Below are 11,809 nucleotides of genomic sequence, written 5' to 3' on the forward strand. Positions count from 1 at the left end.
TTTAAAAGCTTCAGTTATTTATAAATTATTGGTTATATACTTTAAAATGTTGCAAGTTAAGCTCAATGAGTTAAGTGACGGGACAGGAAACCTCTGGAAGAATATGGTTTAGTCATGGTCAAGGTCTCATAAGGTCGTGTTATAGGATCTATTCTATTCTTACTTTAAAGATGAGGAGACAATGTCATGAGGTTGACCCCTCCCTGGGGTGAAAGCTTTTCAATCTACGTGTCTTTAAGTGGGCATTGTCACACTCGGAATTTTAGGGGTTAATATACGGGTTAGTTGATTCAGTTTTCAAGTTTTTGACATATACTCTACTTTGGAAGGAATAATATGATTTCAAGTGAATTTTATTTAAAAAAATGTTTAAAGTTTCCCTATTCTTGAGCATATCATGCTCTCAAATTTAATAAATATGACTTTTTAAAATTTTTGCATTTTTAAAGGGGATGTTGGTTTTAAAACATAGCTCCCAATTCCTAACAATATTCCCAGCAAGACTTGAAGTGTATGTCCACTCCCCTTGAATCTGGGCTTTGCAACTTCCTGACCAATAGAATATGGTGGAAGGGACACTGCCGGCTTCTCCCATCTTCTACTTCTCCTCTCTTGGGAGAAAGTCCAAGTAACCCAAGGAGACATTCTCAAGGAAAGTAAACGTGGTCCTCAGTCCTCAGCCACCACTCAGCTCCCAGCCAACGGCCCCCACCAACTTGCCAGCCATGTTGGTGCACCATCTTAGAAGTGGGCCCTCACAGGTCACCTCAGACCATATTCTGCGGAGCAGACAAATCTGCTCAGCCATTCTCTGCCCAATCTGCATATCCAGGAACACAATTAATTACTGTTCTTGTTTTAAACCATTAAGTTTTGATGTGATTTATTGTGCATTCAAAGATAACCGGAACATGTTTGGGTACCTCAAAGCAGGGTGCTGCCTATGTAACAAATACCCAAAATATGGGCATTGGCCTTGGTAAAGTGGCAGGGAGAAGCTGCAAGGGCCTTGAGAAGACTTTAAGTAAAATCTTGAAGAGCTCCAACATGAGAGAGGAAGAAAATGCGACAGGCCTCAAGGAGAGCGTTAGTGGAAATCTAAGGCCTTGAGACAGCTTGAAGAAAAAGGAGAAAGAAGTTACAAACGCTTGAGGAAAAGGGACTCCGGCTACGGTGCGGTGGAAAGTCTGGCGAGTCTTCTGTTGCTTGAGATCAGGTGAAACTGGGAAATGTGCTAGATTTGTCAGCTCGAGCTGCCGTAACAGAAGACAGCAGACTGGCTGGCTTAGACAGTAGGCATTTGTTCCTCACAGTTCCCGAGGCTGGAAGTTAAAGATCAGGGTGCTGTCAGGGTTGGTTTCTGATGAGAGCTCTCTTCCTGGTGTATAGATGGCGCTCTCCCAGTGTGTCCTCACATTGCAGAGAGAGAGAGAGAATTCTGGTGTCTCTTCCTCTTCTTGTAAAGACATCGTCTTATTGGATTAGGGCTCCACCCTCATGACCTCACTGAACCTTAATTAACACCTTAAAGGCTGCTGTCTCCAAACACAGTCACATGGGGAGTTAGGGCTTTAACATACAAGTTTGGGGGTGACACAATTCAATCCAAAACAGTCACCTAATGAGTTCAACAATCTAGCTAAGGCAAATCCCAGTCAATAGTGAAACATCCAGTGGCATTTGTTCACTGCCTATGAAAACATGCAAGATGAAATAAATATGCTGAAGAATAAACTCAAATATAAAGGACCCAGGAATGGCTGGGTTTGTAAATAAAATGGTTCTGTCATTCCTAGTCTCTCCAGATGACAGAAAAACATATGGCACCCGGTCTTTATAATCCACAGAGGATGGCCTACTGCAATAATAGGCTCGGGGTCTCCTCCAGTTGGAATGGACTGGCCTTGAGCCTGGAAATATTCATGGGGATTCCAACATCAATATTCTGATGCAAAAGTTGATACCATTTGTGCATGTTAAGTTCACCTTCTGAGAAGTTCATATTTTTTTTAATTACTAAAAGTCGTCTTTTCTTGATAAGTATTTTTAGTATCCTATACAAGAATGGTTCTTGAACTCCTCTGACCAAAACTTCTATTGCTGCCAATCAGTCTTATTTGGCTCCTATGGCACAGTCCATAGGAATCCAACAGGTCAGCCTTTCAAACTGCTGTGTGAATAATAGATGGTCCATCTACTCAAGTTTCAGGGTCTCGTGTACACGCAACTCAACTCAAGTATTATTCTTTACACTAGGAAGAGCGATGACAGCATGATTCAGTAATACCAGCCATGATCATAAGAGCAACCACCACAATATGTACACACAGCTACAGCAATAGAGCTCCTCTTGTGACTCAGACACTAACCAAAGCCCTTCTCATGTATCCACAGATTTCATTCTCAGAAGAACCTAGGAGTTACGCATTTTTTATCATCCACATTTTGCAGAAAAGTAAACTGAGGCACAGAGCTTAAGTACCGTGACTAAGTTTATAAAACTAGTAGACAATTGAGCCAGGATTCCAAACCAAACACTCTCAAAGCTAAGAAAATTTGATTTAAGAATGCAAGATACTTGGAGAGGCAGAAAATTAATTCCACCTAGCGTCATTAGCTTAAAGTAATAACAAAATTAGTCTTAGTGCTTCAAACCCCTTATTACATGAAAAACAAGAGACCTTGAAGTCCTGCTTTGCAGCCTCCTCACTTGATAAATGGCTTTATTAGCATCTACCACTTTTCGTTATAAATCCCTGTTGACACGTGTTTCTATCTCATGGTAAGATGTTGACTTCCTTCCTCCAGCTCTCAATGCCCCAGCACACCTCTCCAAAACAGAGCTGGTCCAGCAGGCCACAACTTGTGGAGAAATCTGTGGGGAAGGAGAGAAGAGATCCAGGGGCAAAGAGACTTCAGGAGCTCAAGAGAAAAGGGGAGCATCCAAGAATAGGAGCTGGGATCTGCAGTGACCAGGAGGCAGCCTGGGGAAGGATCTCCAGTCCCTACTGAGCTGCTGCAGGGAGGGTGTGAAGGGGGCCTGGAGCCCCTCCTAGGCCCACCCCTGTGGATGCTGTGTAGATGGGAAGTGAAGGCCTGCACTTGCTTTAGATGCTCCAGTGCGCATAGCTGGGTGTTCTCTGACAAAGCCCACCACTTCCTGCTCTGCAAAGTCCATCACACAGGGGGTTACATTCAGTTTGCTAAGGGCGAGTTCACCGCCCGGGTTTCATGGTGAAGCTGTTTTTGTTCCTTCCGTTTGCAAAAAGTTATAGTCTCCCCTTTGTGGTTATGTTCTCAAAATATAAATACGCAGAGTTCCTTTTAAAATCTATGGAAGGAGTAACACGAGCCTTTTCCTTTCTCTGTCTGCCTCATTTATCTTTTCTTGCCTCCTGGATTTCTTGATCTTGGTCCAGACCCCCTCACCGGCCCCTCTGGAATTTGTGAAAGCTTCACCTTACGTTTCCTCTAAGAGTTAAAGAGCCAGGGCAGAAGGCTCATGCAGGACCACAATGGAGGGTAAGTTCAGAAAACGGCGTGCGCGGCTAATGAGATCTTGCGGCCATGGGGGGCTCAGTGCCACCAGGCAAGGCCACGCTGGAGAGCCAGTGTTAGGAGAGCTGCAGAGGCAACACAGACACCTCCCACCGTGAGCTGCCGAAGGGATGAAAGTGAAGTTTTCTCGCTGGCCTAGATTTCAGATTTCTCTATTAAAACCAGAATGCTGTGCCCTGGCAGGCAGCTAACTCTTTTTCTTTTTTAAGAAATAAAAATGGATGTAGAGAAAGAGGGAATCCGAAAATAGGAATCAGTCATATAATCAGAAAGAAATCCACCGGCCTGGTGGAGTCCACATATGTACAGCTTGCTTACAACCTTAAAAAAAAGAGAGACAGAAAAGAAAAAGGTTCTTTTATTTTGTGTCTGGTTCATTCTTTCTGAAGGCCCCCTCCTAAAGCCTTAAAAAGAGAGAGCATTTTGTGTGTCTGAAGTCTTTCAAAAATCGCCCCGTATTATTTGAGAGAAAAATCCACTGGTGGTTTTTTCTGCAAAAAAGTGCTTAATTTTTATACTCCAGCAACACCAGCAATGATCAAGGTAACCACCACTAGATAAAGAAAAAATTAAAAACCAAGTTGTTTCACAGAGACTCAAAATACAGGTTCAATCTGCTGAACTGTTCCTTCACTGCAAAAGTGCCCTTCAGCATTTAAGATATTTTTCTAACGTGTTTTTCTTACTCTAATTTCATGAAATCTTATGGCAAAATTCCTGAGATGTTTATTTTCTGAGTTGTATTCCTCTTTTATGATAGTGTGGGATTGCATCACAGGATGTGTGCCTAGGGACCATCAGATGTGGAAGATTTGACCTACAAATGCCCCTGGTCATAACAGGAGTGAATGCCGGGTAGCACTCGCCGATTGCCAGACTCCATCCGAGCATTTTACATCTGTTACCTGATTTGTCCCTCACAACAAACCCAGAGCCGGTACCACAGTCAGCATCCCCACTTTACAGATGAGGAACCTAAGACACTCTTTTAGGGTCCCCAGACCTTCCAGAGTCGGGAGGACACTCCAACAACAAGCAATCCTGTGACACCAGCTGGGTGTCCTACAATTCAACTCAGTTCTTGCTCTATCTGCCTGGAGACAGCTTCAGATTCCCCAGGTTAAGGGTTCAGTCCTACAAGACGGCCTTCCCCTTCAGACAACAGTCTCAAGTCCAGGTTGTCACCTGTGTTTCTGACCGACCGGCTACAGATTAGAGGTTTCCGTGACCTCCCCTCCTTGGACTTCAGATGTCAGTCACAAGTCCAGGTTGTTACCTGTACCTCTGATTGACCAGTTACAGATCAGAAGTTCCTGTGACCTCCTCCATGGGTTCGATTAATTTGCTAGAGCAGCCAACTCAGGAACATGTGCCTTGCTAGATGGCAGGTTTACTGTGAGAGGACACAGCTCAGGCACAGCCAGGTGGAAGAGAGGCACAGGGCGAGGTGTGGGGAATGGCGAGGAGCTTCCCTTCCTCTCCAGAAAGCCACTCTCCTTGCACCTCCACGTGTCCCCCAACCCAGAGGCCCTCCAAACCTGTCTTTTTGGGGTTTATGGAGGCTTCAATACACACGCAAGCTTGCTTGTATCATTGGCCATTGGCAATGGATTCAACCTCCAGCCCCTCTCCCCTCTCTGGAGGTCAAGGGTGGGACTGAAAGTTCCAGCCGTCTGAAGACTTGGTTGGCTCCGCTGGCAGCCAGCCCCCATCCTTAGTTGGGGTCCAAAAGTCATCCATTAATAGAACAAAAGATACCTTTGTAGCTCTCATCACTTAGGAAATTCCAAAGGTTTGAGGAGCTCTACGCCAGAAATAGAACGAAGACCAAACATGTATTTCTCATTATAAATCACGATGTCACAGGCACCAAACATTTCAGTCCCTCCCTCCAGATCTCAGAGCTGGAAGGTGGCTGGGTGAGACTCCCACTAAGGAGTCAGGTGCATGCTCGCAACCCACACACACACCACCGTCCACCCTATTTCCTCCTTCATGATAATCGAGGTCTCTCCTCCCACTTATGGCCAAACCCTCTGCTGCTCTCCATTCTGGATTCCATAATGAAGCCAAATAACTCTTTCGGAAAGAAAACCTGAGCTTCAGAGGGATGGAATCACACGTCTGTGTTGTGAGTGCATTCTCCTGCTCAGCATACCATCTTTGAAATTCACGGGGTTGCAGACATGAGTAGCTGGTTCCACAGCAAACACATCTGCGGCGGTAGAAGGCAGAAGTGGCGAGCTGCAGAGTGGTGGAGGGCGGCATCGACCTGAAGGGACAGGCCTGTCCCTGGGGAGATGGACGTCACTATTCTGAGTTGGGTGGTGAAGTTACACAGTTACACGTATAGAAATTCACTGATTTGTGCATTTCAGGGCAAAGTATGCCTCAGTAAATAAAATACAGTGGGGAGAAAAATGTTGAAAAGAAGTCAATGTTATTACAGCATTTCCCTGCTTAAAAATCCTAAATAATTTCCCACCACCGTAAAAATAAAAATCTTTTTCTAGCTTCTACAGCCTGACCTGGCATCACCTCCTTCCTCGGCTTGTGTCCCACCTGCTCCACTTCCCTCTGTGGCCCCAACCATGCTGAGGGTCCTCACTATCCTAAATATGCCAAACTCTGCTCTCTCCTCCCACAGGGCTCCAGACGGGCCCTCTCTGTGACCACAACATTGCTCTATTTTCCTGGTCAATACCAACTTTATTATCGGTATTATTTTTAAATAATATATTTATTAATAATATGTATTAATATATAATATATATTTATGTATACTTATAAATATATTTAATTATATATAAATACAATATATAATTATATATTTATATTTAAACATATTATATATGAATATATATAATTGTATATTTTAATATATTTTAGGTAACTATATATTAAAACAATGTATAAAATAATTTATTGAATAATAATTATTTAGTAGTAGTACTATTTAGATCTTAACTTCCACAGAAACTGTTAGGTCAGATCATCAAAAAATACCCTCTCAAGGCATGAGGTACCTTTCCAGGGTAGTATTTTCATGATGGTAGTTTTACACTGGTTTTATTTGTTTGTTTTGTTTTTTCATAGACTTTATTTTTAGAGCAGTTTTAGATTCACAGCAAAATTGAGCCGAAAGTAGAGAGGGCCCTGGCTGTGGGCCACTCCCGCACGGCCTCCCTGACCGCCCGCATAGAACTGAGTGCCCGTGCGCTTGTGTCTGTAACGCTTCAGGCAGTGTCTTCTTCCCTTCCCTGTGGATGGTAAACTCCACAAGGCCAGGAGCCAGCCGACTTCTCCTCCTCGGTCTCCGTCCCAGACACAGGCCTGGAGCACCTTCCTGGTGTGCAGCTGCTCAATAAATGTGTGTTCATAAATTGATGGAAGGGGAGCCCATTTTTGGCTCCCACATCCAATCCTTGATCTAGTTCACTTGTCAAGCCAGTGCATTGATTACAACACTTATTAGAAAGTGAAAGGAAATTTTGTTTTATCTTTAGGAGGGAGGATATAGCAGTAAAGTGATTTTTCAAAAAGGCTTAGATTTCTGCAAAGATGGGAGAACCAAAAGTTGAGAAATCAGGAACTTGGAGGTTTATAAATTCATCCTTCCTAATTAAATGACAGAAATTCTACTTGAAGCTATATTCCCCGACTTCTCAAAGATTACGTGACTTCTTTAGAATTGGAAGATATAATTCTAAAGGTAATAACAATCCTTTTATTCTGTCTACAGGTAACACCTGACATTTGGTCTACACTGGAATGCTTTAATCTTTTTTCCAACTGTGATGCACAATAAGAGTGGGAAAAAGAACAAAACAAGAATGAAAGGAAGGAAGGAAAATCTCCAAATTAGCGCATGTAACAGGAAAACGAAGATGATACATCATCGCTCCCTCCAGCCGCACCTGCTCCTCAACTACTTAGAACATTGACTGCCCACATAGTTTCATAAATCCTTTCTTACACTCGTTGAAGCCAGATTCCCTGCTATTTTCTGTTTTATTCCATCCTGTTTGGTTACTTTATATTTCATGATATTTTAATCTATCATATTCTGCTTTGCAGCCCACTCAATTAATTTCCCAAGATGACATGCCTTTTAAGAAAGTCTGCAAGATGCTGGACTTGGTGTTTTCGAAGTAGAATCAGCTGAGATAAAACCAAACAAAAACTCTGGTCAAATTGGTCTGCGGTCGCTGTGCAGGTCAGGCAGCCTCTTTTTAATTGGCTGCATTTCCATTCTTTCGTGACTTCTTTTGTTGCTATTACCTTTCATCCCCAGAGATATGATCAGGGCTTAGCAGAAATCTCGTCCATAAACACAGAAGAAATCTTTCCCAAAGTTTCTCTAAAGTCTGGTGTTAGTCAGGGAGCCACAGCAGATGCACGCGGTCACAGACATCCGTTGGGTGAGGAGTGGCCCTGTTGCAGTCAAAAGTTGTTCAGAAACTTTAACCTAAATCATGCACCGCTTAGAAGTCCCTCAAGGAATTAAAGGCAGCCCCACTCAGCTGTCAGATGAAAATCACGTATTCGTCTGTTCACTTCTGTGACTGAGGTACTCACGGAAAATCTAGTCAACTCCACATTGTGTGGAGACGGGGATGTCCAGGTGACTCAGTCAGTTAGTAAGTGATAGTCCATACGTGAGTCTAGACACAAACGTTTACTGTTTCCCTGGGGGTATCTAGAGAGATTGACTGAATGTTTAACTTTAAACTCAGTTGTCATGGCAACCACTGTAAATAACAGCTTTGTCTAGCGGCCGGAGGACTGGTTGAAGTCATCTGTTTAACTAGCAATGTCTGTTAACAAGTCGAGGGGAAGAGGCCCCCATTAGCTGATTTCTAGGGACTGACAGGGTTTACAACCCAATAAACGTCCACCTGGGGATGACTGGATGAGTGAGCCAAGTTTCTTCCAAGTTTTTAGCTAGATATCAGGAAAGTTGAATCCAAAATTCTTACAATTCTAAGAACCAGTCTCGATGATGAGAAAAAGTTTCTCCTGCACTCATTTTTTTTTCTGGATTATTTCTATCAGGATCCCTGGGCCTCTTAACCTCTTAAAACTTCCCTTTGATGACTCAAAATGCACCTTCTAAGAGGTCAGTCTCATAGGTGCCAGGCCTGCCCATGGCATTCCGTTCTTCCTGGAATCTTGTACACCAACTCGAACAAATTTTTGTCCATTATTTTTTCCATTATATTGCTCATTACTTTTGTCCATAGGCCTAGCACTTTCTCCACATCAATTGCTCACTTTCCTGTAAAACTGATGATTGCCTTTTAATATCTTTTCTCCTGATTTTCCTTTGAAATAGAACCCCCAGATTTTATCTAGACAAATGACAGTCCAGGATAGGTCCTCTAAATTGAAGCTAAACGTGAAGATAAGTGTCTTGTGGCAACCTCCAGGAGTGTTCCTTGAAATGCATCTTTTCCACTTTCATTTTTTATCTTCCCTTCTCCTGCTCATTGGAACATGGATGTGATGACTGGTGCTCCAGTTGCCTTTTCAGGCTGTGAGGATGAGGGACACATGCTAGAAATGGCACAGACTGGATGTCTCAGGACATCATGGAATGGGCACCCTACTACGACTGGGTCATAAGCTTCCAGGTTTTCTATGAGACACCACTTCCAGCGTGCCTGTGCTTTCAGGCTCCAAAAGGAAGCTTGCAGGTGGTTCAAAGTGCCGGGCTGTGGAGCAGCATCCAACTGTATGTAATTGGAAATCTCTTACCTCAGGCAAAGCATGAGGCGGGGGTGGGCCAAGGGCAGTTCCAGAAACGAAAGGGCCAACGATGTCTGTCAATCATGTTCAAACAGCCCATATGTGTACATATTAAATACAGTAAGTTTTACACAACGTTGGGATTAGGGCCTTGAATTTATTTTCTCTCTTATGTCAGTTTTTCTTCAGTTGGTATTTAAAACTCATCGGCACTCCTTCATTCCATCCGTACATACACGCTTATGGTGGGCCGCTCCCTTGAAAATGCATTGCTAGTTCTCCCTTCAGCCTCTAAAGCTTTCAAGTCAGCCTTCGGCCTCTTTACTGCCATGAACCCTTTTCAAAGTCAACATTAAAAAAGAAACCAGCATCAGTTAATCAAATTGTCTTTTTTATTGAACTTGCGTTTGATGTATGGAATCCTTCCGGATGAATGGTCACATTTTGTTTTATTTGAGATTATCTTCCACTACTGTTTTCAGAGAACTTTCCGGCTTCTTTCCTCAGGAACTTGCTTTTAAATCAGCCCCGGAGACTTCAAACTTGGAGACTTTTAGCAAAGGGCATGTGAACCAGTGTCTGTTTCTCTGCCGCAGGGTAATGGCTCCTTTTGATGTGTCTTGTTATTGGATGAGCACATCAAAGCTCTCCCGTCGTCTGTCTTCCCGCCTAAGACCAATGGGGCAGAATGGTCCTTGGAGAAACAGTGGGAAACAGGGAAATTACTCCTGGTTAAAAACATGAGCAACAAGATCTCCTTAGCAGAGTAATAGCATGTCTTTTAGGCAAACTTCCTGGGGACGCCTTCTGTCTTGACATTCATTCATCTTCATGGAACTGCCTCACGTTCCCTGGGGTTGCAAGAATTTTTGTTTTCTTGATGTTAGCAAAAACGGCAAGAGAGAGTAAGTGTGTTCTAGTATTTTTAATGGTTTCATTGTTGACAAATGGAATTGTTTGACATCCTTGTTGAAAGATCGGAGGACAATGATGAGACACCAACCTTCTTATAGACAGCGTCGTGAGTGGAGGTCTGACAGAGCATTTTCTTGTGTGCCTTGACCCCTGCTGCCCTAGGGACCAGTGCTTGGGGTCCCACGAGATGCTTTCTACACTTGAGATACTTCCTAAACTAACTCTGAGGAACCAACGACCAGTACAATCTCAAAGTCACCTTACGGACTCCTTCCTCTTGCAGAAGAAGCACCTGGGGCCCTGGAGGACCAGGGACCCATCCAGAGTCAGGCACCTTGTCACCTCTGTAACAAAAGATGGCTCTAGGGTCTGGACCCGGCCATGCTCCTCTTCCTGCTTGAGTGTCCGATTCTGCCACAGCCCGTCTCGCTTGGGTCCCAGAGTCTCTCACTGTGATACACGGACCCCAAACCTTCAGATGCATAACAGGGGACACAAATGTGGCCATGATACAGGACACTTGTCCTCTCTTATCCCCAAAGAGTCAGCTCCTTCTCTCCCTGGGCCCCTCGGGCTCAAGGGCGGTCAGGACGATTTTAACCGCAGTTCCAGTCAAGTCAGCGCAGGTTAGTCTCTCGAGACCAGTCATTCCCTTTTTTGTTTTATTTTACTTTATTACATTTTATTTTGTTTTATTTGTTTTATTTTACTTTTCATTTTATTGTATTTCTTTCACTTTATTTTATTTTACTTTATTTCATTTTCTTTAACTTTAAACAATGATGGAACCCCTCCCACCGCATGCATATCAATGGTCAGATTTCCACCAAGGTCTCCCTGGAGGGCCTGGGCAGAGCTCCGACTCCCACCAGGAGGGTAATTGCAGTTGGACAGGACTCAGGTTTCACGGAGAAAATGTCCTCCAGTTAAAGTCATAACTGAATAAGCAAACCTGCCTTTTCAGGGGAAAAAAATAATCATGATGTGTGTTCTCCATCCATCTGCAGTGAGTGGTGACACGTGGTAGGGTGGCATGGGGATGCATGCAGCTCACCAGAAGTGGACAGAGCCCACAGCCTTGGATGGAGCTGGAGGTAGCAGGGTGCTGAAGCTGCTGTCCAGCTGCTAGAAGAGGCAGAAAGGTCCAGGCGAGCAGGAGGCTGGGGGTGAGGGACAGGAGCAGCAGGACGCAGGATCTGGGACCCAGGACCCAGGACCCAGGACCCAGGATGCAGGACTCAGGATTCAGGATGCAGGACCCCAGGACCCAGTACCCAAGTCTGAGGACCCAGGACCCAGGACCCAGGGCTCAGGACCCAGGATGTAGGACCCAGGATATAGGACCCAGTTTGAAGGACGCAGGGCCCAGGACCCTGGACCCAGGACACAGGATGAAGGATGCAGGACCCAGGAACCAAGATGTGGGACCTAGGACCCACGATGCAGGATCCAGGACAAAAGATGAAGGATTCAGGACCCAAGACACAGGACCCAGGATGCAGGACCCAGGACATAGGATGCAAGATGCAAGACCCAGGATGCAGGACCCAGGATGTTGCATCCAGGACGCTGGATGAAGGATGCAGGA

Source organism: Equus quagga, chromosome 12 (assembly GCF_021613505.1).
Source record: "Equus quagga isolate Etosha38 chromosome 12, UCLA_HA_Equagga_1.0, whole genome shotgun sequence".
Taxonomy (NCBI): domain Eukaryota; kingdom Metazoa; phylum Chordata; class Mammalia; order Perissodactyla; family Equidae; genus Equus; species Equus quagga.